This window comes from Sapajus apella, unplaced genomic scaffold (assembly GCF_009761245.1).
Source record: "Sapajus apella isolate SASKATOON/1434 unplaced genomic scaffold, GSC_monkey_1.0 scaffold158, whole genome shotgun sequence".
In the NCBI taxonomy this organism is placed as follows: domain Eukaryota; kingdom Metazoa; phylum Chordata; class Mammalia; order Primates; family Cebidae; genus Sapajus; species Sapajus apella.
In genome coordinates, this window is record NW_022437098.1 from 1,073,389 (window position 1) to 1,083,586 (window position 10,198).

Genomic DNA, 10,198 nt, shown 5'->3' on the forward strand with positions numbered 1-10,198 from the left:
GAAGTGTATGGACCTCATTCTCAGCCAACTCACCTCCGGACCAAGCTGAGAAATCACGTGGGAAAGAGATTCTCCTGGCAGATTCAGAGGGCCTGAGAATGAATCCCTTCTCAGCAACCAAATGCAGGTGTTAGGAAGCACTTTGGAGTCGTCTCTTTCAACTGACATTCACAACATCTCCATCTGGGAAATGTACCTGTCCCGCCCTTTTGACAGTCATGCCAATTTCATCATACTCCCTGTATGTCTCTTGTGCAAAGAATGAGAACTCAAAACATCTGTGGGAAGAAGGCACCAGGAGAATGCTTTCGTGCTTGATTTATTTGCATACATTGGCAATAGAAAGAAGAAAAACCCCTATTTTGAACTGATTCAAGTAGATAGGACCAAGATAGATTTTAATAGCTCAACATGGAATTCAGGGAGTTCTTAGACCCCAAAGGAGGAAACGTGTCTGCTTCAATTGCAAAATAAAACTGATATGGATTCTAAAAACAATGAAAGGCATCAAAGTGGGCCTTGCCAGTCTCATATTTCAGGTGTGATTTACTGTTGTGTATTTTTCCAGAGCCCACCTCATTTGGGACAAACGATTGCTAATAATTTATGTATGATTTCTCACCACCCACCCCATGCTAAAAGAGTGAACTAGCCAGCATCAGCCTGGTTTTTACACCAGCAGCCAGAAACCTCTTTCCCTCCCATCGCCTTGGGTAACTTAGGGGCATGGTGTTACCATTTGAACATGAAACACCCTCAATCCCTGTATTTCTTTCTCTTCCTCTTGATTCATGAAACACCCAGAGGTAAAAATAGCAAGTAGGTGTGGGAGGCAGACACCCACATAAAGAAGCAGAATTTATGATTTGTGTCTTACAGATTTCTTAACAGGTTTGCTAACACTTCTTTCTTTCATTGAGTTGGTGCTTGAGACTCTCCTAAGGGTGTAATTTTCAACCCACAGTGTTCCCAGGTGAGGCATGGTTCTGGGGATACAGCAGATGGCCACGTACAAGTTATTTTTAACAATAATGACCTGCTTCAGGGGTCATTGTGGACTTTAATTTTGAAGAGTGAGCTTGAAATATTCCACATTTCAATGAATTTATTTTTTTAATTTTTTTTTTTTTGAGACAGACTCTCACTCTGTCACTCAGGCTAAAGTGCAGTGGTGTAATCTCAGCTCACTGCAACCTCCACCTCCTGGGTTCAAGTGATTCTCCTGCCTCAGCTTCCTGAGTAGCTGGGACTACAGGTGTGCACCATGAGGCCCGGCTAATTCAATGAATGTTTTCTGTCCCAAATTGAAAATGTTTAAAAGATTCATACTTTTGTATAACAGAAGGGCAGCTGTTATCTCCACATTGCCTAAGACGTTATTATTTTAATTTCTGCAATGTAGTGATCGAGTCCTTACAAAAAAGGTCAGTAATCACATTGGACTATCTCAGTGTGGGTCACAGAACACAAGTTTGTAATGCTTGATGACATCTGTGGAAACTGCTCAGTGGAAATGGAATTTCTGAGCTGCAAAGCCCACGTGTCTGTTCATCTACATAAATGAATTAATCAGTTAAGTCTAACGTAACAATTAAAAAAAATAAGTTGTGTTTTTTTATTCTAAAAAAGCTTTGACTAACTCAAACTTTCAAAGATTTTCTTCTATGTAGTCTCCTAGAAAATTTATAGTTTTAGGATTTATATTTGTGGCTACGATCCATTTTGAGTTAATATTTATATATTGTGTGAGATATTGATAATTTTTTTACATATGTATATCCAATTGTTCTAGCACCATTTGTTGAAAAGGCAATCCTTGCTTATGGAATCACTTTTGCTCTTTTGTTGAAAGCCCACTGGCCATATATATCTGGGTCTGCTTCTGCTTTCTCTCATTAATCCATTTGTCTGTCTTTATGCTAGTAAGACACTGTCTTCGTTACTATAGTTTTATGAAGTTAAGTAATATGAGTTCTTTACTTTGTCCTAATTTTTCAATGTTGTTTTGTCTATTCTAGGTATTTTTCATTTCCGTAGGAATTCTATAATCCTTATATCAATTTGGACAAAAAAAGTCTAGTCTTCTGGGATTTGATTTGGATTGCATGGAATTTATAAATCAATTTGGGGATAATTAACATCTTTTTTCTTTTTTTTTTTTTTTTTAGATGGAGCTTTGCTCTTGTTACCCAGGCTGGAGTGGTGCAATGGTGTGATCTCAGCTCACCGCAACCTCCGCCTCCTGGGTTCAGGCAATTCTCCTGCCTCAGCCTCCTGAGTAGCTGGGATTACAGGCACGTGCCACCATGCCCAACTAATTTTTTGTAGTTTTAGTAGAGACGGGGTTTCACCATGTTGACCAGGATGGTCTCGATCTCTTGACCTCGTGATCCACCCGCCTCGGCCTCCCAAAGTGCTGGGATTACTGGTTTGAGCCACCGCGCCCGGCCAATAATTAACATCTTAACACTATTCTGTTTTCCAGTCTATAAACATAGGATATCTCTGTATTTATTTAGGTTTATTTAATTTTCTTTTTATTTTATTAGAGACAAAGTCTTGCTCTGTTGTCCAGACTGGACTGCCATGGTACAATGTAACCTCAAACTCCTGGGCTCAAGTGATCCTCCCACCTCAGCCTCCCAAGTAACTAGGGCTAAAGGCATGCACCACCATACCAGCTAATTTTTTCTTTTTTGTAGCGAAGAGATTTTGCTATTTTGCTCAGGCTGGTCTGGAACTCATGGGGTCAAGTGATCTTCCCACCTTGGCTTTCCAAAGTGCTTGGATTACAGGTGTGAGCCACCACGCTTGGCCTATTCTTACTTTTTAAGAGATGGAGTCTCTTTCTGTTCCCCAGGCTTGAGTACAATGGCATAATCATAGCTTGCTGTGATAATGAATTCCAAGGCTCAAGTGATCTTCCCACCTTTATTGTCACCATGTCCAGCTAATTTATTTACTTATTTCCGTTTTTTTTAGAGCCAGGGTCTTCCTACATTGGGTAGACTGGTCTTGAACTCTTGGTGTCAAGTGATCCTCTTGCTTCAGCTTCTGAGTAACTGGGATTATAGGTGTGAACCATTATTCCTGTGGCTTCTCTCTCTCTCTCTCTCTCTTTTTGAGATAGGGTCTCACCTTGTCACCTAGGCTAGAGTGCAGTGGCACAATCTCAGCTTTCTGCAACCTCAGCTTCCTGGGTTCAAGCAATTCTCATGTCTCAGCCTCCTCAGTAACTTTACAGGCACACACCGCCACGCCTGGCTGATTTTTGTATTTTCAGTAGAGACCAGGTTTCACCATGTAGATCAGACTGGTCTTGAACTCCTGACCTCAAGTGATCTGCCCACCTCGGCTTCCCAAAGTTCTGGGATTGCAGGCATGAGCCACAGCGCCCAGCCCTGTGGCTTTTCCTAACAATGTTTCATACTTCTCAGCCTCCAGGTCTTAGAAATCTTTGGTCTAGCGATATATCTATATTTGCAGTATATTCAGATAATAACAAAATGTTGATTGAAAAAGGGCAAATAGATACAGGATGTGATGTTATGGCAGCTAAGGAAAAGCTTAGATATGGGCAGAGTGGGCAGTTCTTTCCATTGGGACAGTAGAGGGCACTTACCACCTTGCCTCTCGTTTGCTCTGCGTCTCTTCTTTTACGAGGAACAAGGCCAGTACTGGAACCCGCTGGAGCGAATTGCCCCTGAGTCACTGCCAGCTGATCCCTCACACATCATCCATGCACTTCAGATGGAATGAACCCACCCTGTCACAATAAATGCGTCCGAGCCTGTTTACTGGACCCAAGCCAGGACAGTGAGCCTCATTTCTGTGAGCCTGTCTGGAATGGTGAGGACGCGGTGTTTTCCTTTTGAAAGGATTAGCCATTATGGGGAGGATATCAGAAGCTCAGAGATGTGGGAGGCTAATTTTGTCCTCTTTTATTGAAACTGCCTGTGAAATATAGAGAACTCCATCAGACTAGGTAATTATGGAATGCCGTTTGTGGTAACCAGCCTCCAACATCATCTTGGAGTTGTTTCTTGGATAGTGCCCCAAGATAATTGGTTACTCCCAGTCATCTTTGTGGAACCCCCTTTGTGGTTTTATTTTTGTTTGTTTGTTTGGAGACAGAGTCTTGTTGCCAGGGGCCAGGCTGCAGTACAGTGGCGGGATCTCAGCTCACTGCAACCTCCACCTCCTGGGTTCCAGCAATTCTCCTGCCTCAGCCTCCCAAGTGGCTGGGACTACAGGCATGAGCCACCACGCCCAGCTAATTTTGTATTTTTTAGTAGAGACAGGATTTCACCATGTTGGCCAGGATGGTCTCAATCTCTTGACCTTGTGATCTGCCTGCCTCGGCCTCCCAAAGTGCTGGGATTACAGGTGTATCCCACCTTCCCCAGTCCTTTTTTTTTTTTTGCTTTGTCTCCCTGGCTGGAGTGCAATAGCACAATCAGCTCATTGCAACCTCTGCAATATCCACCTCCCAGGTTCAAGTGATTCTCATGCCTCATCCTCCTAAGTAGCTGGGACTAAAGGTGTGCCCCACCACATCTGGCTACTTTTTGTAATTTTAGTAGAGATGGGTTTTACCATGTTGGCCAGGCTGGTCTTGAACTCCTGACCTCAGGTGATCCACCCTCCTTGGCCTCCCAAAGTGCTGGGATTATAGGTGTGAGCCACTGAGCCCAGCCGCACTTCCCACTTTGAATAGGACTCATGCATGTAGGCAATGGGATAGTGCAGAAATGATGGCATTCGCTTCCCAAAGCTAGGTCGTGAAAGATATTGCAGTTTCTACTCTGCCCTCTCTTGGAACACACGCTCTGGGGGAAGTCAGCTGCACATCACAAGGACACCAACGCACTTTATGTGAGTTGCTCCCTGTGTGAGTGGAGCTGGGGTGTCAACCAACACGTGTTTGAGCTGCTCTCTAGCCCCGGTCAAGCCTTCCGATGGCTGCCTCTCAGCCAACGTTTTTCTTGCAGCCTCAGGAGAGAACTCAGCACCAAGCTCATCTGCTCCAGATTTCCTGACTCTCAGAAACTGTTTGAGGTAATAAAGGTTCATTGTTGCTTAAAGCCACAAAGTTTCGAGGTGACTTGTTACATGCAATAGATAACAAATACGTGGTCTAATATAGCTCGACTTTGATTTGCCCCAGCTTAAGACAATCCATTTTTTCTTAACTGTTCTTGTTTTTATTTTTCCGATGAGTCAGCTCCTTCTGGGCCAGAGTCCTTTGAGAGATTGTCCGTCCTCAGTGATCAACCACACTCTTCCTTGGCAAGGGTTCCTGCTGCCAGAAATCCCCTTTGGCCCCAGTAATATTAAGACACGATCCTTAGTTTTCCTGCTCACAGGCACCACCCTGATTCTGCAGTCCTTGGCTTATTTCCGTGCTCTCATTTGAGCCTTCGCCTCTCTGCACGGCTCCTCTTTCCCCAAGCAGCTCCACTCCTTGCACTGCATTTCTCTTGCATTTTCCATTTTTCTTTCTCTAACTACCTCTCTCACTCTCTCCTTTTCTCTTATAATTATAGAATTTTCCGAATATGTCACTCCCTAAATGTATCTACTTTTTCACAATACTGGTGACTTTGCGTATGCTGTGCGTTACAGCCATTGGTCCAATCATTCATTTAACAAGTATTTCCTGTGTGTCTGCCATGTGCTAGGCGCTAGGCTAGGGGCTGGAGTACCTCTCCCTGGAACACCCTCGCCTCCAAATGCCCTCTTGCTCCACCTGAGCTTCCACCCGAGTGAATTCATCTAACTTTTATTATGGGCTCATTCAAGGTCAGACACTGTGCTAGGCATTATTGGCAATCCCATAATGTTTTGTTTGTTTATTTGTTTATTCATTTCATTATTTCATGGGCGTTTCTGAGAGCCTGCTATATGCCTGACACCATGTTAGGAGCAGGGAAAGCATGGTGTGAGGTAAGTGCCAACACATATTTGAACCCAATGCGATGGAAACTCCAAGGTGGAGACGCTAATGGCATCTTGTAATTATTTCCCTTGGTCTCCATGTTCTTCACAGACCTTGAGCTACCTGAAAGCATGGATTACCTCTTCCAGTTATTCCCAGTACCTAGTGCAGCCCCTGGCACATGGAATGTGCTTAATAAAGATTTGTTGTGTGTTTGAAGCTCACTACATGCTATTTGACAAATCGGGAGGCAACCTGTGTCGGATCATCACATAGCCACAGAAACATAATTATCTCCCTGGGCCTTCACATTTTGGTTTTTGTCTTTTCTCCAAGTTGATTGAAAACAAAAGCTTATCTACAACTTAATTACATTTCAGCCCCTCTGGGCTGGTCAGGCTGGCAACATGGAGTCATGGGAGCTGGTGGGTAGGTGGGAAGAGGTGGCTCAGGAATATTGGGTGCTTAGAGAGAAGTAAAGGAGGAAAATAAGCAGCTGAAAGATGAGTTTGAGGTCAAATGCAAGGAGGGCCTCCTTCACCGTTTTTTTTCCCCCTGGGACGACGTCTTGCTCTGTTGCCCAGGCTGGAGTGCAGTGGTGTGGTCTTGGCTCACTGCAACCTCCACCTCCTGGGTTCAAGCCATTCTCCTACCTCAGCCTCCTGAGTAACTGGGACTACAGGCATGAGCCACCACACCCAGCTAACTTTTGTAGTTTTAGTAAAGACAGGGTTTCACCACGTTGGTCAGGCTGCTCTCAAACTCCCAACCTTGTGATCCACCCAGCTCAGCCTCCCAAAGTGCTGGGATTATAGGCATGAAAAACCACACCCAACCAACAGTATTCTAAGTTTCTTTAGGGCCAGCATCCCCGATAAACGTTCAACAGATTAGTTTTAGCCTGTGGTCTGAAAGTAAACAAAGGATCTTAGATGAGCTAAAGGCTAAAACCAAAAAATACCTGAATAACGTTGACAACTCTGCTCACCCCTGTTTACCAGCTGCTGGCCTGCTGTTCACATCCTTGCCAGTTGCAGATTTGCGTGGCTGAGACATGCAGTCAAAATTGGTAAAACGGCTTGCAGATTTTACACCCAACAATGAAAAAATTCCTTTCATTTACAGAAAATAGGATCTGCTGAGGGGAGTCTCATGAATTAGTTTCAGGGTAGCTTGTGGTTTCTCCACAGGTCACCAGTTACCTTGATGGCTCAGCGAGGCTTTTTTTGTAGGCAGAATAATTCATTCCAAAAAACGAGATGATGAGATAAGGGTATGCGCTGAGATATTTCACTGTTTGGAAGACTTGCCTTCCAATGTGGATATTAAGCTAATTTGCTTATCTTAATCCCATTTTTGGATTGACTGCATTTCAAAATGATAATGTGTTCTGGAATCTCAGACCTCCCCATGGAAGTGTTCAGGCAAAGCAGCTTGGTTAGATTCCTTTAATGTCACTGCCACTTTGCTAAAAACCAATAAAATCCTGCCATAATCAATACAATATTATAGAAATTTCCATGTCACAGTAGTCTCCATGAGAGCACTCACTCATTTATTTTTCCTAATTATATTTGAGAGAAAAAATTGTTTCATCAACAAAATAATTACATAGATTGTAATTCAGAAGTTACTTCCAGATTTCCTAATTTGGTATCAGCAAGTTTATTTAACTAAAATGGTTTGCAATAGACATGGTTTCATTTAAGCTAATTGACTTTCTGAGTACTCGTATTCTTGGATGATTCCTCTGGGGGACTGGAGCGCCTCTGGAAATGCCAGTGAAGAAGGCAGCACATCCTGAACTTCTTTCCCCTGTCCTGGCCACTTCTGATTGCTGAACGGAGTCCCCTTGACCAATCTGTGAAGCCAGGTGTCCCGGATGCTTGTGAGTTTTAGCCCCTTTTCTACATGTGGAAGATGCCCTGCCTGAGCCAGGCTCCCATCCTGGAGGCTGATGCCTTCATATCTTTGCCTCCCTGGCCTCACTTGACACCAGGCAAAGGCTTGGCTCACCAGGTTCTGCCTAAAAGTGACAGCAGAGAGCCTTCAGTGGCAGGGAACTCAAGGGGCAGTGTGGGGTGGTATCCGACATCCCGTGGGAAAGGTGGGCACGGGGCAAGAAAGGCAACCTGTGTACAGCACCCACAACTCCTGGGTCCTCCTGGAGCAGCTCCGAGGGGCAATCTCAACTGTAGTCCTGCCCATTTGGTGCCCTGTGGGGCTCTGGCCCCCCCATGAGCCACCTTCTAGCTTGTTGATGAAGTCTTTCCTCGTGTAAAGCAGCAGGAGGAAGTTTCAGTTGCTGACAATCAGAACCCCCGCTGATTCCTTTACTTTATGTTCTAGGTTTCTTTTTTTTTTTTTTTTTGAGACAGAGTTTCGCTCTTGTTACCCAGGCTGGAGTGCAATGGCGCGATCTCGGCTCACCACAACCTCCGCCTCCCGGGTTCAGGCAATTCTCCTGCCCCAGCCTCCTGAGTAGCTGGGATTACAGGCACGCGCCACCATGCCCAGCTAATTTTTCGTATTTTTAGTAGAGACGGGGTTTCGCCATGTTGACCAGGATGGTCTCGATCTCTTGACCTCGTGATCCACCCGCCTCGGCCTCCCAAAGTGCTGGGATTACAGGCTTGAGCCACCGCGCCCGGCCTATGTTCTAGGTTTCTTTTACCTCCAATCCTTTTCTTGACATCACCGATCTGTGCCCCCCTCCACCAGAACAAAACGTTCAACTTCCACTCCAGTCTTTGTCCATTGGTGTTGCCGTAACAAAATGCCACAGACTGAGCCATTTATAAAGAACAGAAATTTATATTCTCCCAGGTCTGGAGGCTGGGAAGTCCGAGATCAAGGCACCCACAGGTCCAGTGTCTGTGAGGGCTGCTCTCTGCTCCCAAGATGGTGACTTGAGTGCTGTGTCCTCACGTGGCAGAAAGTGGACGGGCAAAGAAGGGGCATATGCTGTGTGATGTTTCTTTTATAAAGGCCTTCACGCTGTCCACTAGAGCTCTGCCTTCATGACTTAATCACCTCCGAAAAGCCCCTTCTTTTAATCTGTCACAGTGGTGATTAAGTTTGAACACATGAGTTTTGGGGGGGTGCATAAACACTCAAACCATAGCCATTCCCAGTACCCAGGCAAACGCAAGTCATATCACATTCACTTGTTCAGCTAACAGCTGTTTTGGAAGCACAGCCTCTGTACCAGGCAGGGTGCTAACGCCGGGGACGTAACAGTGAGTTCCCGGGATCCTAGGCCCCAAGATATCATCGTCCAGTGTCCACGTATCAGATACTAAAGTGCACTCGGTATCCTACATCACGAGAGAGTCATTTACTGACCCCGTCCTCTTGTTCTCATTCTCGTGACTCAGAGACTTGCAAAGGCCTCCTGCCTTGGCATTCCTCAGAGTGCACAAGACCAGCCCCAGCAGCAGCAGCACTTGGGAGTCTGCCAGAAAAACACGTTTTCAGGACCCAGCCCACACCTACTGGATATGAATCTGTGGGGCGGGAGCCGGGGAATCGGGGTGAAGAAGCGCTCTAGGGCATTCTCACCCACCCTACGGTTGAGAAGCACTGCCGTAATGGGCCTTCCAAACTGTGGTTTTCTTCTTTTTGAAGCCGTAATTTCCCTAATACAAGGTTCTGATGATGCCACGGCATTGAGAAGAAACCACCAATATGCCAGTGTACACCGAGTAACTTCCTTCCTTCCTTTGCTTCTTCTTGTTGCAAGGAACAGAGACCCACTCATGTTGTTGACACACTGGAGTTTATTGTAGGTGCCACTAAAGCACCTGCTCCTGACCACCCAGTCAAGGTGTCCTGACATGCCTGTTTAGCCCCAGTGTATGTCCGACTTTCCCCATGGCCTTGCATGGCTCCAGGAGAGTTACTGGAGAGGTATTTTCAGTACCAGGAAAACATGGACAATTGGGGAAAACAACAAACAGCTTCACCGACTAGGTCCCGTGGACACCATGAGGAACCAGAGGTTCAGGCGCTAATGAGATTTTCCTGCCGCCTCCATCAGCAGGCGGCTCTGAGATCTACTTTCCTGCTCTGTCTCTAAAAATAAAAAAAGATCATCTGTTTTATTTTGCATCAAAGGCAATTTTCCAGGCGATTTTAGAGAGCATTGGGAGCTGCATCTATTATTCATACCTTTTAAACATTTCTCCCCAGATTTATAAGATTTGCACTTACGATATTTTTCAGAGCAGTTCTTTTTTTTTTTTTTTTTTTTTTTTTTTT